This window comes from Oncorhynchus mykiss, chromosome 4 (genome assembly GCF_057628025.1).
Source record: "Oncorhynchus mykiss isolate SJ-2025 chromosome 4, ASM5762802v1, whole genome shotgun sequence".
NCBI classification, from domain to species: Eukaryota; Metazoa; Chordata; class Actinopteri; order Salmoniformes; family Salmonidae; genus Oncorhynchus; species Oncorhynchus mykiss.
Window position 1 is genome coordinate 26,774,058 of NC_143025.1, and position 21,396 is coordinate 26,795,453.

The 21,396-nt window shown below is 40.9% G+C and overlaps 1 protein-coding gene across 1 annotated transcript in view; it reads left to right on the forward strand.

Annotated features, from left to right (window-relative positions):
- Positions 1-8,142: 8,142 nt before the first annotated feature.
- LOC110521590 (calcium-activated potassium channel subunit beta-2-like) overlaps positions 8,143-21,396 on the forward strand; it is a 60,887-nt gene continuing 47,633 nt past the window's right edge. The window contains exon 1 of the mRNA XM_021599251.3: positions 8,143-8,456. The gene's annotated coding sequence lies outside the window, so the exon portion shown is untranslated. The remainder of the gene's footprint in view (positions 8,457-21,396) is intronic.

The window sequence follows — 21,396 nt, forward strand, 5'->3', positions numbered from 1 at the left end:
ATGACCTCACTAATAGTCTTGTGGATGAATGGAAGCAAGTCCTCGCAGCAATGTTCCAAAATCTAATGGAAAGTCTTCCCAGAGGAGTGGAGGCTGTTATAGCAGCAAAGTGGGGACCAACTCCATATTAATGCTCATGATTTTGGAATGAGATGTTTGACAGATAGGTGTCCACATACTTTTGATCATGTAGTGTATGTGAACATGAATTTGTGGAATGAACATTGCCATAATAGCATGTGACAGATCCAGGCCATACTCCAGCTTTCATAAAAGAGCAGCGAGTGCTATTGATCCTGGTATTTTTACTGGGGATTTTCTGCTCTGGTCGATTTAGAAGACATCTACTAAAACTGGCAGAACAGAGATAGGAGAAGCAGGCTTCGCGGCAGACCCCTGCTCTCACACTGTGGCTACGGTAAAGACATAAAATAATATCAACCATTGGCATAGTTTTATGAAAAAATTACATTATAAAAAAATGGTGTCATAATAACTCGTTATTACAGATGACTTAAGGAAATGTACCTCATTGCTATGGATGACGCTAACTGACATACAGTAAGGCGCCTTAATGGTCAAGTGCCCCTCTCCCTCCAACTGCACCTCTCAGGGAAGTACTTTCCTACAACACTTTACACCCAATATTTTAATCTGAAAGAGGTATTTTAAATCTGGGTAATGTTGACAACCAAAAGTTTATTTCTAAGGAGTGGAGTGGACCATGGCTGTCCTGCCTCTTTATTATGGTAATGACTGTTACATAATTCCTTAATCTGCATATAGGTGTTGTCGCTATTATTATTACTGAGTGATGAAAACATCATGAAAACAACAGTTTCAGGAATTCAGTTTCATTTAGGAAATCTATTCACAAAGTATATAATACCAGTCAAAAGTTTGGACACACCTACTCATTTAAGGAGAGTGCTGGAGGAGTGCTGCAACAGATGATCTGGCCTCCACAATCACCCAACCCTCTCCTGAGCGCTCTCCTGTACTCCCTGTTCACCCACGACTGCGTGGCCACGCACGCCTCCAACTCAATCATCAAGTTTGCGGACGACACAACAGTGGTAGGCTTGATTACCAACAACGACGAGACGGCCTACAGGGAGGAGGTGAGGGCCCTCGGAGTGTGGTGTCAGGAAAATAACCTCACACTCAACGTCAACAAAACTAAGGAGATGATTGTGGACTTCAGGAAACAGCAGAGGGAACACCCCCCTATCCACATCGATGGAACAGTAGTGGAGAGGGTAGCAAGTTTTAAGTTCCTCGGCATACACATCACAGACAAACTGAATTGGTCAACTCACACAGACAGCATTGTGAAGAAGACGCAGCAGCGCCTCTTCAACCTCAGGAGGCTGAAGAAATTTGGCTTGTCACCAAAAGCACTCACAAACTTCTACAGATGCACAATCGAGAGCATCCTGTCGGGCTGTATCACCGCCTGGTACGGCAACTGCTCCGCCCTCAACCGTAAGGCTCTCCAGAGGGTAGTGAGGTCTGCACAACGCATCACCGGGGGCAAACTACCTGCCCTCCAGGACACCTACACCACCCGATGTCACGATGCCATAAAGATCATCAAGGACATCAACCACCCGAGCCACTGCCTGTTCACCCCGCTATCATCCAGAAGGCGAGGTCAGTACAGGTGCATCAAAGCTGGGACCGAGAGACTGAAAAACAGCTTCTATCTCAAGGCCATCAGACTGTTAAACAGCCACCACTAACATTGAGTGGCTGCTGCCAACACACTGACACTGACTCAACTCCAGCCACTTTAATAATGGGAATCGATGGGAAATTATGTAAATATATCACTAGCCACTTTAAACAATGCTACCTTATATAATGTTACTTACCCTACATTATTCATCTCATATGCATACGTATATACTGTACTCTATATCATCGACTGTATTCTTATGTAATACATGTATCACTAGCCACTTTAACTATGCCACTTTGTTTACATACTCATCTCATATGTATATACTGTACTCGATACCATCTACTGTATCTTGCTTATGCTGCTCTGTACCATCACTCATTCATATATCCTTATGTACATATTCTTTATCCCCTTACACTGTGTACAAGACAGTAGTTTTGGAATTGTTAGTTAGATTACTTGTTATTACTGCATTGTCGGAACTAGAAGCACAAGCATTTCGCTACACTCGCATTAACATCTGCTAACCATGTGTATGTGACAAATAAAATTTGATTTGATTTGACCTAAACCCAATTGGGATGGTTTGGGATGAGTTGGACCACAGAGTGAAGCAAAAGCAGCCAACAAGTGCTCAGCATGTGGGAACTCCTTCAAGACTGTTGGAAAAGCATTCCAGGTTGAGCTGGTTGAGAGAATGCCAAGAGTGTGCAAAGCTGTCATCAAGGCAAAGGGTGGCTACTTTGAAGAATATAAAATAACTTATATTTTGATTTGTTTAACACTTTTTTGGTTACTACATGATTCGATATGTGTTATTTCTACAATGTAGAAAATAGTAAAAATAAAGAAAAACCCTTGAATGAATAGTTGTGTCCAAACTTTTGACTGGTACTGTATATACAAATAAAAATAAATACACATGATCCTGTTTCAATGTAATCAAGATATGAAATGATTGCTCTTTTCAAATACAATCTCTTTTTGGGCTTAGTTAAATTTTCAGTGTACAAATTACGTTTGTCCCCCCCTAATCATCCACTCTGTAAAAAATCAGGCCGTGACTGAATCTACTTGCTTACCCCTGGCTTGGACTGTGTCGGACAGGGCAGAGCAGAGAAACTCTGTTATTAATTAAATTATGAAAACGAGGCAACCCAGAACCTCCCTGGGCATCCAGATCTGCTGTTTGTTTATGGAGAAGAGGATCTGCGAAGGGATAATTATCTTAAAGGAGGACAGGCCAAAGGATAATTAAACCGACACAAGATAGATGTAAGAGAAGGAAGTGAGAGAGAATTTACAGATGCTCTACCCGATAGAGTACTGAGCATTTTGATGTGGTAGGGATCCAAAATAGAGAACGGAGGGGAGGAAGGGAGGTTGCTGTAGGATATTCAGGAGAAAAAACATAAGTAATTGAAACGATCCACAATGCTGAAGTTCAAATGAAGTTTATATGAATAAAATTACAGAAGTTGTGCAATGAGCTAAGCACTTCCATCACTCCTATTTTTTCTCTCTCACAATGTCAGTCTTCAATACAACCCTAATTTTGTATTCAGAATGCTGTTTGGAGAATACGATCAGTATGCAATCTAAGTATTTATTAATCACACAAAGACCCCTGATATGCTCCCCTCTTTTCCCCCCACACCATCATATTTCACACAGTGTCAAAGCAACCCATGAGTTCTTTGTCATGAATTTATAGGCCAGCAGAAGCTAAAAAAATCTTCCTGCAGAATATGATAGCCTGAAGTGCAGTGACATAGATAAGTTCCTCATTAGTAATCACTTGAAATATTCATTAGATGGGGCGATGCAGCAGGATGAGCAGCATGTTTGAAAGTTCCAGAGGTCAAGACACTCACTGTTTCTTTTTTCTGGTATATTATGCATGCAGCAGTCTAGGTTATTTCAGGCAAGTCATTTGGCAATCTTCATTTTCACTATGGTAGTTCTCCCTCTCTCTTCAGCTACTCCTTAGTCTAGCCTTGCATCCGTTCAGTAACTACAGAGACCAGATTCTTCTGATGGTTCTAAATGAGACCATAGAACCATAATCCTGTGTTGCTATCAGGCTGACACAAAGTACTTTTAATACTGCCATTAATCAGGATGTATAGTCATTTTTGGGCCTAAGCAGTCCTGATATGAGAACATGTTTAATATGGGCTTTGTTGAGCCAAGGTCCTCATCATGTCTGGATGTGAATTGGAGTGTTAGGGACAGACAGAACACAGTCAGAGGATTAGCGCCACTACCTCAAATTACACTAAAACTTCCTTAGTTGTTTTTTACCATCTGTCTCTAGTTAATTTATGAACCCACCATATAATTATACACAGTAGCTTAGATGCACGTAAAAGGAAAGGACCAACAGACCAGCTAATTTACATAGCTTTGTCCATATAAAACTCTAGTCCCAAGTCAAATCCAATGTTTGGTATTTGTGTTACAGGTTGAATAAGGGATGTCCTGAAGGCATTATGGAAAGATCCCTTTAATCCCATCAACAACATTCATCCATTACCAGGTTCCATCCTGGGAGTACAATGTCCTTGGTCACAATGGGTTTACCCACACTCTTTTGTTGTCTCTCCTTAGAGGTGGACAGGGGACTATAAATAGTGTTGTTGTGTGCGGTAGGATCCTCTGAGTTAATGGTGACAGGGAATGTGTGTGAGTCCGTTCCAGGAACCAAAGGCTTAGTGGGCTGGCCTGCTTGTGGAGGTAACCAGGTTCAGAGTCACCAGCCCCGAGACCATCAGCCTCGCCTCATCTGCTTTATCTCCCTGAGCCATCGGTAAAAGGGGATCAGAGGTCGACGACCTTCCTTGACATGCTGCATAAGCATCATGACCTATGTATGTGTCATTAAGGAAAACACAATGGAGCGTATGCTGGGTCAGGCTTAGCAAGACGATACAAAAACATTGAGGCATGTTTGCTGTATGATGAGCTATGGCTACACTGTAAAACTGAAATGGGTTTGCACTTGAGATTAGTGATCTGAGAAGTTGTAGATTATAGGTTTAGGGTCAACTGTAATCACAGCTGCCTGGACACACAATAACATAGGGAAGGCCAACATCCTTGAAATTAGATGCAGCATTCAATCAATGTGGCACAGTAGTCACAATGTTGTTCTTCCCTTGAGCAGCTTTACCCCAGTGTGGGATTGATTGAATTTCTGCTTTTGACTGCCAACAAAACCAAATCCAACAACCATATTTCCGTTAAACTCACTGCAGCATAGTGAAAATTCCATAGTCATACATAGCAAATGGATTCAATCGTTTTCTTGTCACAATACACAACTCACAAAGCACAACACTTCAGTAAAATCTGCTAAATCCAGATATCCATTTTATACAGTGCCTTGCAAAAGTATTCACCCCCCCCCTTGGTATTTTTCCTATTTTGTTGCATTACAACCTGTAATTTAAATGGATTTTTATTTGGATTTCATGTAATGGACATACACAAAATAGTCCAAATTGGTGAAGTGAAATGAAAAAAAAAATTGTTACAAAAATGTAAACTAAAAGGTGGTGGGTGCAAATGTATTCACCCCATTTGCTATGAAGCCCCTAAATGCAACTAATTGCCTTCAGAAGTCACATAATTAGTTAAGTACATAAAACTTCTTCGGGATAGGGGGCAGTATCCGGAAGTTTGGATGAATGAGGTGCCCAAAGGAAGCTAGGATATGCATATAATTGATTGTATTGGATGGAAAACACTCAATGTTTCCAAAACTGTTAAAATAATGTCTGTGAGTATAACATAACTGATATGGCAGGCAAAAACCAGAGGGAAATCCATCAAGAATGTATTTTTTTCAGCTCACCACTGATTACAATGGCTGGCAATGGGAATATAAAAGGAAAACCTCCCAGAATGCAGTTCCTAGGGCTTCCATTAGATGTAATCAGTCTTTAGAAAGAGTTTCAGGCTTGTTTTTTTAAAGTGGTAGGCATGTTGTGTAAATCAAATGATACAAAAAAAACACTAAATCTATTTTAATTCCAGGTTGTAAGGCAACAAAATAGGAAAAATGCCAAGAGGGTGAATACTTTCGCAAGCCACTGTGCCTTCAGAAAGTATTCACACCACTTGACTTATTCCAAATGTAGTTGTGCTACAGTCTGAATTCATTTTTTCTCTTCATCTATCTACACACAATACCCCATAATGATAAAGTGAAAACATGATTTTAGAAATTTTAGCAAATGTATTGAAAATGAAATACAGAAATATCTCATTTACATGACTTCCCTGAGCCAACACATGCTAGAATCACCTTTGGCAGCGATTACAGCTGTGAGTCTTTCTGGCTAAGTCGCTAAGAGCTTTGCACACCTAGAATGAGCAATATTTGCACATTATTGTTTTAAAAATTCTTCAAGATTGTTGACCATTGCTAGACAGCCATTTTAAAGTATCGCCGTAGATTTTAAAGATGATTTAAGTGAAAACTGTTACTAGGCCACTCAGAAACATTCAGTGTCATCTTGGTAAGCAACTACATTGTGTATTTGGCCTTCTGTTTTAGGTTATAATCCTGCTGAATGGTGAATTTGTCTCCCAGTGTCTGTTGGAAAGCATATTGAACCAGGTTTTCCTCCTGGATTGTGCCTGTGCTTAGCTCTATTCTGTTTATTTTTATCCTAAAAAACTCCCTAGATCTTGCCGATGCCATGCATACCCATAACATGATGCAGCCACCACCATGCATAAAAATATTAATAGTGGTACTCAGTGATATGTTGTGTTGGATTTGCCCCAAACAGAACGCTTTGTATTCAGGACATAAAGTTAATTTCTTTGCCACATATTTTGCAAATTTACTTTAGTGCCTTATTGCAAACAGGATGCATGTTTTGGAATAATTCATTCTGTACAGGCTTCTTTTCACTCTTTCATTTAGGTTAGAATTTTGGAGTAACTCAAATGTTGTTGCTCCATCCTCAGATTCCTTCTTTCTCCTAACTCTGTGACTGTTTTAAAGTCACCATTGGCCTCAGGGTGAAATCCCTGAGCAGTTTCCTTCCTCTCCGGCAACTGAGTTAGGAAGAACGCCTGTATCTTTCTAGTGACTGGGTGTATTGATGCACCATCCAAAGTATTATAACTTCAACAGGCTCAAGGGGATATTCAATGTCTGCTTTTTTTGTTGTGAAAAATGATAAAACATAATTCCACTTTGATATTATGGTGTATTGTGTGTAAGCCAGTGAAACAAAATCTCAGACTGTAACAAGTCAAGGGGTGTGTCAAGGGTCAAGGGGTGTGAATACTTTCTAAAGACGTCTCCAGTATCCTGGTCTTGTGCTGGGCACACCAACAACAAGACTCTCCCATAGACCAATAGCAGTTTTCACACCTGTCGACGCCATTCAGTGAGCTAAACCTACACACCCAGCCACGATAACTGTGCTGTGGGCATAGAATGCACAGTGTGAGGAGAGCACTGCTACATGGGGCTGTAGTCTTGTTTAACTTCTTATGGCTGGGGGCAGTATTGAGTAGCTTGGATGAATAAGGTGCTCAGAGTAAACTGCCTGCTACCCAGGCCCAGTTGCTAATATATGCATATCATTAGTAGATTTGGATAGAAAAAACTCAGAAGTTTCTAAAATTGTTTGAATGATGTCTGTGAGTATAACATAACTTGTATGGCAGGCAAAAACCTGGGAAAAAATCCATCCAGGAAGTCAGAAATCTGAGGTTTGTAGTTTTTCAAGTCATTGCCTATCGAATATACAGTGTCTATGGGGTCATATTGCACTTCCTAAGGCTTCCACTAGATGTCAAGAGTCTTTAGAACCTTGTTTGAGGCTTCTACTGTGAAGGAAGGGGGAATGGGAGCTGAATGAGTCAGAGTTCGGCCAGAGTGGCATGAGCTGATCACGTGTGCTCACGTGAGAGTTAGCTTGTGTTCCATTGCATTTCTACAGACAAAGGAATTCTCCGGTTGGAACATTATTGAAGATTTATGTTAATTAACTCTTTAAGGATGCTGCGAATTTTCGCAGCTTTTTGTTAAAAATCGCACAACATTTCAAAGTCCTGCTACTCATGCCAGGAATATAGTATATGCATATGTGTATATGGTATATATAGTGCATATATATATGCATAAGTATGTGTGTATAGAAAACACTCTGAAGTCTCTAAAACTGGTTAAATCGGGTCTGTGGCTATAACAGAACGTGTTTAGGAGTAAAAATCCCTGGTAAAACTGTTTACCAAAAACACAAAAATAATATTCATCCGCCATTCAATTAATTGTCTAAGGCGACAGGAAATATATGCAAATCCCCTGTAAACGCCTACAGCTTCCACACGATGTCGCCATTGCTGTCAATTTCTGCCTCATTTATCCTTGGTTACGTCACGAATTGGCCCTTCCTGACTTGAGGCGCACCACAGGATGTTGTGAAATTGAAAACATGGACGATGATTTCCAGACTTGCTGCTATCGAATACAGATCGCCCCGTGATCAATTTTATAGATTATTAACGTTTATTAATACCTAAAGTTGGTTTAGAAAAGTAGTTTCAAGTGATTTGTAAAGGTTTATAGGCAACTTTTGTAATTTTAAAAAGTGACGTTGCGTCTTGTAAAGGGGCATTTTCCAGGATTTGACTGGCCTTCAGCAAATGACATTTTGGGTATACAATGACGGATTTAATCGGGAAAAAGACCCAATTGTGATGTTTATGGGACATATAGGAGTGCCAACAAAGAAGCTCGTCAAAGGTAATGAATGTTTTATATTTTATTTCTGCGTTTTGTGTCTGAAATCTGTTGTTTAGGTGACGTTTTGGTATTTTGGGGGGGTGCATGCTATCAGATAATAGCTTCTCATGCTTTCGCCGTAAAGCATTTTACAAATCTGACTTGGTGGCTAGATTCACAACGAGTGTAGCTTTAATTCAGTACCTTGTATGTGTGTTTTAATGAAAGTTTGAGATTTATCGAGTACTATACTATAGTACTATAGGTGGCGCTCTGAAATTTCCGCTGAGGTGTTCCTGTGCAGGGATCACGTCGGTAAGATTAAAAACATCCTAAAGATTGATTCTATACTTTGTTTGACATGTTTCTACGAACTGTAATATGACTTTTCTTCTGAACTTTCAACTGGACTTGCCCGCGCGTCGTGAGTTTGGAATGTGTACTAAACGCGTGAATAAAAGGAGGTATTTGGACATAAATGAAGGACTTTATCGAACAAATCAAACATATTTGGAACTGGGATTCCTGGGAGTATATTCTGATGAAGATCGTCAAAGATAAGTGAATATTTATAATGCTATTTCTGACTTTGTTGCCTCCACAACATGGCTTGTTTTGTTGTCTGAGCGCTGTACTCAGATTATTGCATTGTGTGCTTTTTCGGTAAAACTTTTTTGAAATCTGACACAGCGGTTGCCTAAAGTTCCATGCATAACAGTTGTATCTTTTATCAATGTTTATTATGAGTATTTCTGTAAATTGATGTGACTCTCTGCAAAATCACCGGATGTTTTGAAAGAAAAACATTACTGAACGTAACGCACCAATGTAAACTGAGATTTTGGATATAAATATGAACTTTATCGAACAAAACATACATGTATCGTGTAACATGAAGTCATATGAGTGTCATCTGATGAAGATCATCAAAGGTTAGTGATTCATTCCATCTTTATTTCTGCTTTTTGTGACTCCTCTGTCGTGTCTTTGGCTATGCCGTATTAAGTGATATGACATGCTATTCTATAAAATAATTTCTTAGTAATTAATATGACCTAATTGAGCTAATCATGTAAATGTAATTAACCTGTCTACGATACTGGTTCCCAATTGGGAATCAACCCTCCCACGTTCAGCTGAAACGGTGGCGCATGGAACGCAAAAATATTCTTAAAAATATTTAACCTCCACACATTAACAAGTCCAATAGCTCAAATGAAAGATAAACACCTTGTTCATCTAGCCAGCAAGTCAGATTTCTAAAATGTTTTACGGCGAAAACATAGCACATATATATGTAAAACCACCACCAGACACAGCTCATTTGAATAGCCAAAACATGCAATCAACAAACGCAGGATTAAAAAATAAATCGCTCACTAACCTTTTGAAAATCTTCATCAGATGACAGTAATATGACATGTTACACAGTACATATTTTTTTTTTTTCAATAATATGCCATTTATATCCATAAATGTCCATTTACAGTGAGTTCACGTTCAGAAATTACTCAAAAATGCCCGCAGGAAATCTATGTAGCGCGGCAAGATAACGTAAATAGACATCATAAACTTTGACTAAATATACATGTTCTACATATAGTTAGAAAGATACACTTCTTCTTTATGCAACCGCTTTGTTAGATTTATTTTTAACGTTACAGAAATCGCACACTATTCTATATGCTGAGACGGCGCTCAGTTCCAAGCTACATTTCTACGTAATGTTGGAGTCAACAGAAACACAGATTTAAGCATAAATATTCCCTTACCTTCGATGGTCTTCGTTCAGAATGTTCTGGAAGGCTTCATACTTACCCAATACATTGTTTGGTTTCAAGTCTTGCGTCTTTGTATTAGCTACTGCTAATAACATCAGCTGAAATGCACCCAAAACGTCCTCTGGTCCGGAAAAGTTGCGCATCAAAACTTCAAAATTACATATTATATGTCGACTAAACAGGTCAAACTAAGTGCAGAAGCAAGCTTTATGATGTTTTAGACACGCAAAACAAACTTCAATTCAATCGGCCATCGTCTGCCCTTCTCTTGAGTGCTGGAACAAAGGAATGGCTGGGACCAATTCGCGCCCATACGCACAGCCTATTCTCTCGTGGCACGCACTAATTTCACTCCCATAGGGTCAATTCTCGCGGGATTTGAACGATTCAAAGCTCTACTGAAAGAGGACATCTAGCGGAAGAGATAGAAAGTGTCCCCAGAATCATAACTGGTTGGGAAGGGTGGGGGCCATGACGTCAAAGTTGCTCCAACTTTCATGGCCACAAAAACTAGTTTGGAAGAATGCCTGCCCTGTGAGTTCTGCTATACTTACAGACATAATTCCAACGGTTTTAGAATCTTTAGAGTGTTTTCTATCCAATAATAATTTTTATTTGCATATATTAGCAATTTTTGACAGATTTTTTTTTCAGTTTACTAGGGGTACCCAATCTCTCCAAAGGGGGCGTATGTCTGCCATATCCTTAACAGGTTTAACTAGAGAGTCGGGGCACCACAAAATAATATTTATAGAGCTGTTATCTTCCGAATAAACTCTTAAAGACCTAGTAATATTTTACATCAATAGCAGTCAATATTAATCGACACCTCAATTCAGTCTCATCTGAAAGTTGTAAATTCTTGGTTATCTGCACAAACCCTGGCTAACAAGTTGAATCAGCAATACAAAATTGGGTTTAATTATTTATTTACGAAATACCTAACTAATCACACAGAATTACACATACACATATTTAAATTATAACTTGATTACAAATTACGTCATAAAGGAAAACTTCCCTAGCGGGCAGAACAGATATGACAGATGGTTACACAAAAGAAAAGGGGCTGGGTTTGAGTGAAAGAGCAGGAAGACTAAGGAACAAAGGCAAAGCTGTGCTATCGTAAATACAGTATCTTGTGCATTCTAAATTACCGGCCATTTGGAAAAGGAAAATACAATAAATATTTACTCTGAGCTGCGCTTTGGTAGGTTGGTGGTAGATAGAAGGCCGTGCTGCCCAACCGAGTCCTTTGTCCTTTGAAGAATGTCTCTGCTGGTAAATTGAATACGTTGTAGTAACGCCGTTGTGTGGTAGACGGGAGACTCTGTCTGTTCTTTCCTAACCCTCGTTTGCAGCGGCTGTTGCTAACTCAACGGCTAAGAGGTATCACTTCTGTAGTGAATAAGAGTTTAAAGTTCATACCATTCGCACCAAAGCTCACGCTGATGTGGCTTCGTCCTGTAGTTATTATCTGACATCGGACCGCCGTCCTCACATCCTCGGAACAAGAGGTTTTATTGTCATCAAGGCTTTATATAGGAAGGGAGAGGAGGGCATGTTTGAAAAGTTTTATAGCCCATGTCCCTTCACAGGGGCAGGCCACTGATTATAAAAACCCAAATATCACATTTTAGAAGCTAAAATCACATTTCATCCCATCACAAATAATTTTATATTCAAACATTTAAATTGAACAACAATTCCATGTGAATCCGATAATTCTGATGTGTAGACTTTCCACTGTAGAGTTTATGTCATCTTATCATTGATCTCTATGTTAACCAAGGGGTTTGTAAATGTAACATCAGTAGGGTAGAGAGAGGAAAAATGGGGGAAGAGGTATTTATGACTGTCATAAACCTACCCCCAGGCCAACATCATGACACCTCTCTTTGGCTGGAAAAATGGCTGTGTTTTTCTGTGACTAGGTGCAGACCTAACATAATCCTTTGGTGTGCTTTCGTCGTAAAGCCTTTTTGAAATTGGACACTGTGGTGGGATTAACAACAGGTTTATCTTTAAAATGATGTAAAATACTTCTATGTTTGAGGAATTTTAATTATGAGATTTCTGTTGTTTTAAATTAGGCGCCCTGCTCTTTCACTGGCTGTTGTCATATCGATCCCGTTAGCGGGATCTAAGCCATAAGAAGTTTTAATCCTCTGGAGCATGTGGCCATGGGAGGTGTCACTGGTCCTTTTGTAATGAGGAATCTGTATGGGGTGGTGTTGAGCTGGAAGGGAGTAGCATGACACAGCTCTCCCATAAGGGTGACAGGCCACCCTGCAGGTCTATTAACAGAGCTCAGATAACCCATTGTGACATCTCTCCATGCCAGGCTGTCCCTGAGGGTGAGAGCTACCTCACCCCTTTTTTTTCTCTGCCCTACTTCTCAATGTTTACATCTTGGCCGGCTTGCCACTGTGCAGCATCAAACGGCGGTGCCGACACATAGCCGGAGAACATTCTGTCTTAAATGAGAGAGGTCTGAGACTAGCACCCACACTGGCACAGTACACTATGTTCCAGCCGGGGAGGTTGGTTATGGAACAGATAATAGAGTCATGATGGCACATTCACTATTCCGCACACAGCCTCTGTGTCAGGCAACCCCTAAGCTATGGCTTCATTCCCAAAACATTTTATATTTATGCAGAGTGTATGTGCATCGAGACTCACTATTTAATCTCATCAGATCCACAGTCAAAACACAGGACAGTTTTGGTGTGCGCCCTGACAAAACAGGTTTATTTACAGCGTCCTCAAAACAGTTAACAGGTGAGTGACAAATATGTAATATCTGACTACATTACAGAGATGAAGAAAAATATAATTTACATTTCTCTATGTCTAGGTCTTTGTGTTGGAGATATCAGGCAGCTTTTTTTCCCCCTCATCACAATGAAACCGGATGATCGAACATCCTGCTACTAAACATGTCATAACCCCATTGATCACAACCAACGTTCATTATGTCCTTTACCAAATGGCCCTACCCAGTAGTACATGCAGTCCTGTACTGTTTTTAGAGTGGGTTTGGAGGTTTTGGTTTGTTTGGTTCTTTTGTCAGATGTTCCTGGCATGGTACAGACATTTCCACAGTGTTGCGAGGCGTGGGTGTTGATCCTCCTGAGGTGACCACTTTGTAGCTCTACACCAGCCGTCTACTGCAGACCCAGTGTGGGTGTGAGGAGCATGGTTACACCTGATGCCAACAATCAGAAGGCTGAAGCCAAGCTGCAACTACAGAACAGACCCCTTGTGTAGGTGCCAGATGCACAAATGGTACTTGGGGAGTTACTAGGCTACGTAAAACAAAAGTATTACTGTTAGTCTGCCAGGGAATGATCACTGTTTAATCTAACTGCACTGTCCAATTTACAGTAGATATTACAGTGAAATAATACCATGTTATTGTTTGAGGAGAGTGCACAATTTTGAACATGAAAAGTTATAAATAAACAAATGAGGCACATTTGGGCAGTCTTGATACAACATTTTCAACAGCGATGCAATGGTTCATTTGATCAGTCTAAAACTTTGCACATACACTGACGCAATCTAGTGGCCAAAATCTAAATTGCACCTGGGCTGGAATAATAACAGTTGTTTTGTTCTTTGTATTCTCTTTTACCAGATCTATTGTGTTATATTCTACGACATTCCATAAACTTCAAAGTGTTTCCTTTCAATTGGTACCAGGAATATGCATATCCTTGCTTCAGGGCCTGAGCTACAGGCAGTTAGATTTGGGTATGTCATTTTAGGCTTGTGAAATTTTAAACGTAATAGGCATTTATACTTACATCAACGGTTAGCCAATTGATGTTACATTTTGGCAGGTAATGACTTCTGAGCATTACAGAAATGTCTTAATTGTGTTCAAACTTGGCTTTCAAATGTTCTCCTGTTATTATGCATTTACGCCTCTACACTGTGTCATGGCTTGTCGCTGGGGATAAGTGTCAACTAAATCACACAATGCAAATATTTCCCGGCAGGTTATTCAGATTCAGGGAGGACGCAATTTGATTTGCATCTCAGTTACTATTTCCAGTTGTCCCACTTATAGTTCATTGCATTTTATCTCACCTCCAATATTCAGAAAACAACACACTAAGATGGTCACATTTAGCATGATACTGATAAACTGCTTATTAAACTAAAAGTTCCTCCAAAGGCAATTATCTTGAATATGATAACTCTTCTGGACGTGTTGAATAAGAAGTAATTTGGGTAGGAATTATTTGTCATCGGCTTCTCAAAAGAACACGTTATCTCAACCTTTGTCAATTTCTGAGTAATTTGGATGCAATCTGCTGCTCTCTCCCTTCTCTGAACACAGAACAAGTTAGGCAATCGTTCAGGGAAAATAGGTCATTTACAGCAGACCATAATTATGCAATGCACAAATTTCCTAAAGGAAAATGTCTGGGGCTCCAAAGCACATTTTATAGAGATTTGAGGGAGAGGGGCACAGGGCAGGCAAACACTTCAGAGGACTAAAAGCACAATGACAACAAAGTGTGTTGATACGAAGAGATAAGGACATCCTGTGCGGCTACCCCATCAGGGAGTAATCCAGTTAAACTCTCTTTAGTCACTGACCATCCAAAGAAAACAGTTGATTATTCGTTTTTTGGAGCATGTGGCGGAAAAAGGGAGAAGTCTGGCAATGAAATATAACCTCTTGTCTCAGAGGTGACCGTAATTCTGGAGCCAAGATTGCAACAGCCCAATGATGGGTGAAGTGGGTTTCTCTGCACCATTCCCATGGCAACCAGTCACATGACTTCTGGGAAATGGCAGTATGGTCTCTTATTTCATTATGATGAGACAGACGGCCCCTCCTCCACAGCTCCTCTCTACACTATCCGCAGCTCTCATTCAATTCACATATTGATTCACTAACAGAAAAAAAGCTACACACGTAAAATGCTCCTTTTTAAAGCAGAAGGTTGTAAAGCTCTTACTTTAATTCTCTGAAATGTACCTAATGATTCTAGACAGCTTCCATGCATTATTTACATGAGGTAACCAAGAGACAGACTACTACTGATCATACAGGCACGTTGTTCATGGAAAAGGCCTGTGATGAGGTGATTCATAACAAACTGCCTGGTTTAACACATAGGGAAGCTGAGTGTCCAGTCAACAAAAATAAACACTGAATAAATTAATCATGAACATAATGGGCTCTAATGAAAATCACTGTGTCTCAGGGGGCCAGAGCTGAGACCACTTAGGTAGGAGGGGAAATTGTATAATTGCCTCTGACATAATAACAAATTATATGATTGTGTGTGTGTGTGTGTGTGTGTGTGTGTGTGTGTGTGTGTGTGTGTGTGTGTGTGTGTGTGATGAACAGAAAAGGTTATCTTTTATACAGATTATGGTTTGCAGAATTTGACAAGTATGTTATGTCAAAGCTCCCTCATCCACTCAACACCCAACACCTAGCTCCCTAGCCACCACCCCCAGACCCGGCGCCATTAAGTCACTGCAGTTGAAATCAGTGAGGGGGCACAATTTTGAGGGTTATTGTGTTGGAATTATATTGAATTCTGTTTATATCAAGCTATACCATAATAAACATAAAGTTCAAATGCCTTCACTCCAAAATCATTGACTGCTTTTGATGTGACAGGTAGGCTACAGATTTTGTGCCAATCTCTGCTGCGCTAACAGCACAATGGACAGCGACCTACATGCTAAAGCAAGGCCGTTTTGGTAATGAATATATGCAAAAAGATAGATGGGGTAATTCACCTATTACAAACAGCCTATGTGAATGCAACCATAAACACAGTTGTCTTCCCAAAACAATGCAAACTACATGCTGAAATTAGTAGCCTAGTTATTCATGCATACAAACAAAAATACTGGATAGCAGTTTGGTTAGAATACCGACACAAATGTGAACGCAAACGAATGAATGTAAATAGAACAAAACAGCGATATCAAGTAGTAGGCCATGTAAACAGAACAAAATCTATAAAGACATGACACAATCTCTTTAAAAAAAATAGAACTATAGGCCCGCTTCAAACATGGAAAGTCATGCTGCTCATGAGTTCAGCAACATATTGTGATATGGCACAATACACTTCTGTGAATCAAATTCAAACACGTTTCCAATACATACAGTTCCATTTACAACCATGAAATCAAATAGGCTACAAGAAAAGCATAATAGAATGCATCTATGTCTATGATGAAATAAACCCAGGGGCTTCATTTGAGTTCTTGTATTGGAATTATATTTTTTGTGTATTTTTTTTATTTCACCTTTATTTAACCAGGTAGGCTAGTTGAGAACAAGTTCTCAATTGCAACTGCGACCTGGCCAAGATAAAGCAAAGTAGTTCGACACATACAACAACACAGAGTTACACATGGAATAAACAAACAAAAAATCAACAATACAGTAGAAAAATCTATAAACAGCATGTGCAAATGAGGTAGGATAAGAGAGGTAAGGCAATAAATAGGCCATGGTGGCAAAGTAATTACAATATAGAAATTAAACACTGGAATGGTAGGATGTCCAGAAGATGAATGTGCAAGTTGAGATACTGGGGTGCAAAGGAGCAAGATAAATAAATAAATACAGTATGGAGATGAGGTAGATTGGATGGGCTATTTCACAGATTAGCTATGTCCAGGTGCAGTGATCTGTGAGCTGCTCTGACAGCTGGTGCTTATAGCTAATGAGGGGGGAAAGAGTCTCCAGCTTCAGAGATTTGTGCAGTTCGTTCTAGTCATTGGCAGCAGAGAACTGGAAGGAGAGGCGGCCAAAGGAAGAATTGGCTTTGGGGGTGACCAGTGAAATATACCTGCTGGAGCGCGTGCTACGGGTGGGTGCTGCTATGGTGACCAGTGAGCTGAGATAAGGCGGGGCTTTACCTAGCAGAGACTTGTAGATGACCTGGAGCCAGAGGGTTTGGCGACAAGTATGAAGCAAGGGCCAGCCAACGAGATCATACAGGTCTCAGCGGTGGGTATATTTGGGGCATTGGTGACAAAACGGATGGCACTGTGATAGACTGCATCCAATTTGTTGAGTAGAGTGTTGAAGCCTATTTTATAAATGACATCGCCGAATTCGAGGATCAGTAGGATGGTCAGTTTTACAAGGATATGTTTGGCAGCATGAGTGAAGGATGCTTTGTTGTGAAAAGAAGCCGATTCTAGATTACATTTTGGATTGGAGATGTTTAATGTGAGGCTGGAAGGAGAGTTTACAGTCTAACAAGACACCTAGGTATTTGTAGTTGTCCACGTATTCTAATTCAGAACCGTCCAGAGTAGTGATGCTGGACGGGTGGGCAGGTGCGGGCAGCGATCGGTTGAAGAGCATGCGTTTAGTTTTACTTGCATTTCAGAGCAGTTGGAGGCCACGGAAGGAGAGTTGTATGACATTGAAGCTCATCTGGAGGTTAGTTAACACAGTGTCCAATGAAGGGCCAGAGGTATACAGAATGGTGTCGTCTGCGTAGAGGTGGATCAAAGAATCACCAGCAGCGAGAGTGACATCACTGATGTATACAGAAAAGAGAGTCCGCCCGAGAATTGAACCCTGTGGCACCCTCACAGAGACTGCCAGAGGTCCGGACAACAGGCCCTCCGATTTGACATACTGAACTCTATCGGAGAAGTAGTTGGTGAACCAAGCGAGGCAATTATTTGAGAAACCAAGGCTATCGAGTCTGCCGATGAGGAAGTGATGATTGACAGAGTCGGAAGCCTTGGCCAGGTCAATGAATACGGCTGCACAGTAATGTCTCTTATCGATGGCGGTTATGATATCGTTTAGGACCTTGAGTGTGGCTGAGGTGCAGCCATGACCAGCTCTGAAACCAGATTGCATAGCGGAGAAGGTACGGTGAGATTCAAATTGGTCGGTAATCTGTTTGTTAACTTGGCTTTCAAAGACCTTAGAAAGGCAGGGTAGAATAGATATAGGTCTGTAGCAGTTTGGGTCTAGAGTGTCTCCCCATTTGAAGAGGGGGATGACCGCGGCAGCTTTCCAATCTATGGGAATCTCAGACGATACGAAAGAGAGGTTGAACAGGCTAGTAATAGGGGATGCAATAATTTTAGGCAGATAATTTTAGAAAGAGAGGGTCCAGATTGTCTAGCCCGGCTGATTTGTAGGGGTACAGATTTTGCAGCTCTTTCAGAACATCAGCTATCTGGATTTGGTTGAAGGAGAAGTGAGAGAGGTTTGGGCGAGTTGCTGTGGGGAGCGCAGGGCTGTTCACCGGGGTAGGGGTATCCAGGTGGGTTTTTTTTTATATCAAGCTATACCATAATCAACATAAAAGTTAAAATGCTTTTGACCAAGAAGTGACAGGTTCATGTGAATTCTCCACTGTGCTCTATCAGCACCATGTACGTCGCCCTAAAAACTAAAGCAAAGTTTTGATTAAAAAACAATCAGCTAGATTGCTTCTTACCTTTTCAGAAGAGCCACATTTACATGTCCTTAAAAACAACCTATAACTAATTTCAAAAACACAATTTTTTGTGTTTCAATCTGAAGAATTTGCCAAAACTTTATAGCCTACTGTTGGTTTTTACTTTCCTAAAATAACAATTGTCCAACTCACGGTTCAGCTGTTTTGAGCACTAAATGCATCAGGGCATGACATGCATATGCTTAGGAGTCCACTGTATTAGTATTTAAAAAATACACTGCTCAAAAAAATGAAGGGAACACTTAAACAACACAATGTAACTCCAAATCAATCACACTTCTGTGAAATCAAACTGTCCACATAGGAAGCAACACTGATTGACAATAAATTTCACATGCTGTTGTGCAAATGGAATAGACAACAGGTGGAAATTATAGGCAATTAGCAAGACACCCCCAATAAAGGAGTGGTTCTGCAGGTGGTGACCACAGACCACTTCTCAGTTCCTATGCTTCCTGGCTGATGTTTTGGTCAATTTTGAATGCTGGCGGTAATTTCACTCTAGTGGTAGCATGAGACGGAGTCTACAACCCACACAAGTGTCTCAGGTAGTGCAGCTCATCCAGGATGGAACATCAATGCGAGCTGTGGCAAGAAGGTTTGCTGTCAGCGTAGTGTCCAGAGCATGGAGGCGCTAGCAGGAGACAGGCCAGTACATCAGGAGAGGTGGAGGAGGCCGTAGGATGGCAACAACCCAGCAGCAGGACCGCTACCTCCACCTTTGTGCAAGGAGGAGCAGGAGGAGCACTGCCAGAGCCCTGCAAAATGACCTCCAGCAGGCCACAAATGTGCATGTGTCTGCTCAAACGGTCAGAAACAGACTCCATGAGGGTGGTATGAGGGCCCGACGTCCACAGGTGGGGGTTGTGCTTACAGCCCAACACCGTGCAGGACGTTTGGAATTCGCCAGAGAACACCAAGATTGGCAAATTCACCACTGGCACCCTGTGCTCTTCACAGATGAAAGCAGGTTCACACTGAGCACATGTGACAGACGTGACGGAGTCTGGAGACGCCTTGGAGAGCATGACCGGTTTGGCGGTGGGTCAGTCATGGTGTAGGGTGGCATTTCTTTGGGGGGCCGCACAGCCCTCCATGTGCTCGCCAGAGGTAGCCTGACTGCCATTAGGTACCGAGATGAGATCCTCAGACCCCTTGTGAGACCATATGCTGGTGCGGTTGGCCCTGGGTTCCTCCTAATGCAAGACAATGCTAGACCTCATGTGACTGGAGTTTGTCAGCAGTTCCTGCAAGAGAAAGGCATTGATGCTATGGACTGACCCGCCCGTTCCCCAGACCTGAATCCAATTGAGCACATCTGGGACAACATGTCTCACTCCATCCACCAACACCACGTTGCACCACAGACTGTCCAGGAGTTGGCGGATGCTTTAGTCCAGGTCTGGGAGGAGATCCCTCTGGAGACCATCCGCCACCTCATCAGGAGCATGCCCAGGCATTGTAGGGAGGTCATACAGGCACGTGGAGGCCACACACACTACTGAGCCTCATTTTTACTTGTGTTAAGGACATTACATCAAAGTTGGATCAGCCTGTAGTGTGGTTTTCCACTTTAATTTTGAGTGTGACTCCAAATCCAGACCTCCATGGGTTGATAAATTTGATTTCCATTGATAATTTTGGTGTGGTTTTGTTGTCAGCACATTCAACTATGTAAAGAAAAAAGTATTTAATAAGAACATTTCATTTATTCAGATCTAGGATGTGGTATTTTAGTGTTCCCTTTATTTTTTTGAGCAGTGTACATACAGTACCAGTCAAACGTTCGGACACAACTACTCATTCAAGGGTTTTTCTTTATTTTTACTATTTTCTACATTGTAGAATAATAAGGAAGATGTCAAAACTATGAAATAACACATATGGAATCATGTAGTAACCAAAAAAGTGTTAAACAAATTGAGATTCTTCAAAGAAGCCACTCTTTGCCTTGATGACAGCTTTGCACACTCTTGGCATTCTCTCAACCAGCTTCATGAGGAAGTTACCTGGAATGCATTTGAATTAACAGGTGTGCCTTGGGTTAATGTGTGGAATGGAGGAGGAGGTGAGATGGTGTGGTGGTGCTTTGCTGGTGACACTGTCTGTGATTTATTTTGAATTCAAGGGACACTTAACCAGCATGGCTACCACAGTATTAGTGGGACTATCATTTGTTTTTCAACAGGACAATGTCCCAACACACCTCCAGGCTGTGTAAGGGCTATTTGACCAAGAAGGAGAGTGATGGAGAACTTCGTCAGATCACCTGGCCACCACAATCACCCGACCTCAACCAAATTTAGATGGTTTGGGATGAGTTGGACCGCAGCATGAAAAAAAAGCAGCCAACAAGTGCTCAGCATATGTGGGAACTCCTTCAAGACTGTTGGAAAAGCATTCCAGGTGAAGCTGGTAGAGAGAATACCAAGAGAATGCAAATCTGTCATCAAGGTAAAGGGTGGCTACTTTGAAGAATCTAAAATCTAAAATATATTTTGATTTGTTTAACACTTTTTTGCTTACTACATGATTCCATATGTGTTATTTCATTGTGTTGATGTCTACACTATTATTATACAATGTAGAAAATAGTAAAAAAATAAAGAAAAACCCTTGAATGAGTAGTTGTGTCCAAACTTTTGACTGGTACTGTGCAGTGCCTTCAGAAAATATTCAGACCCCTTGACTTTT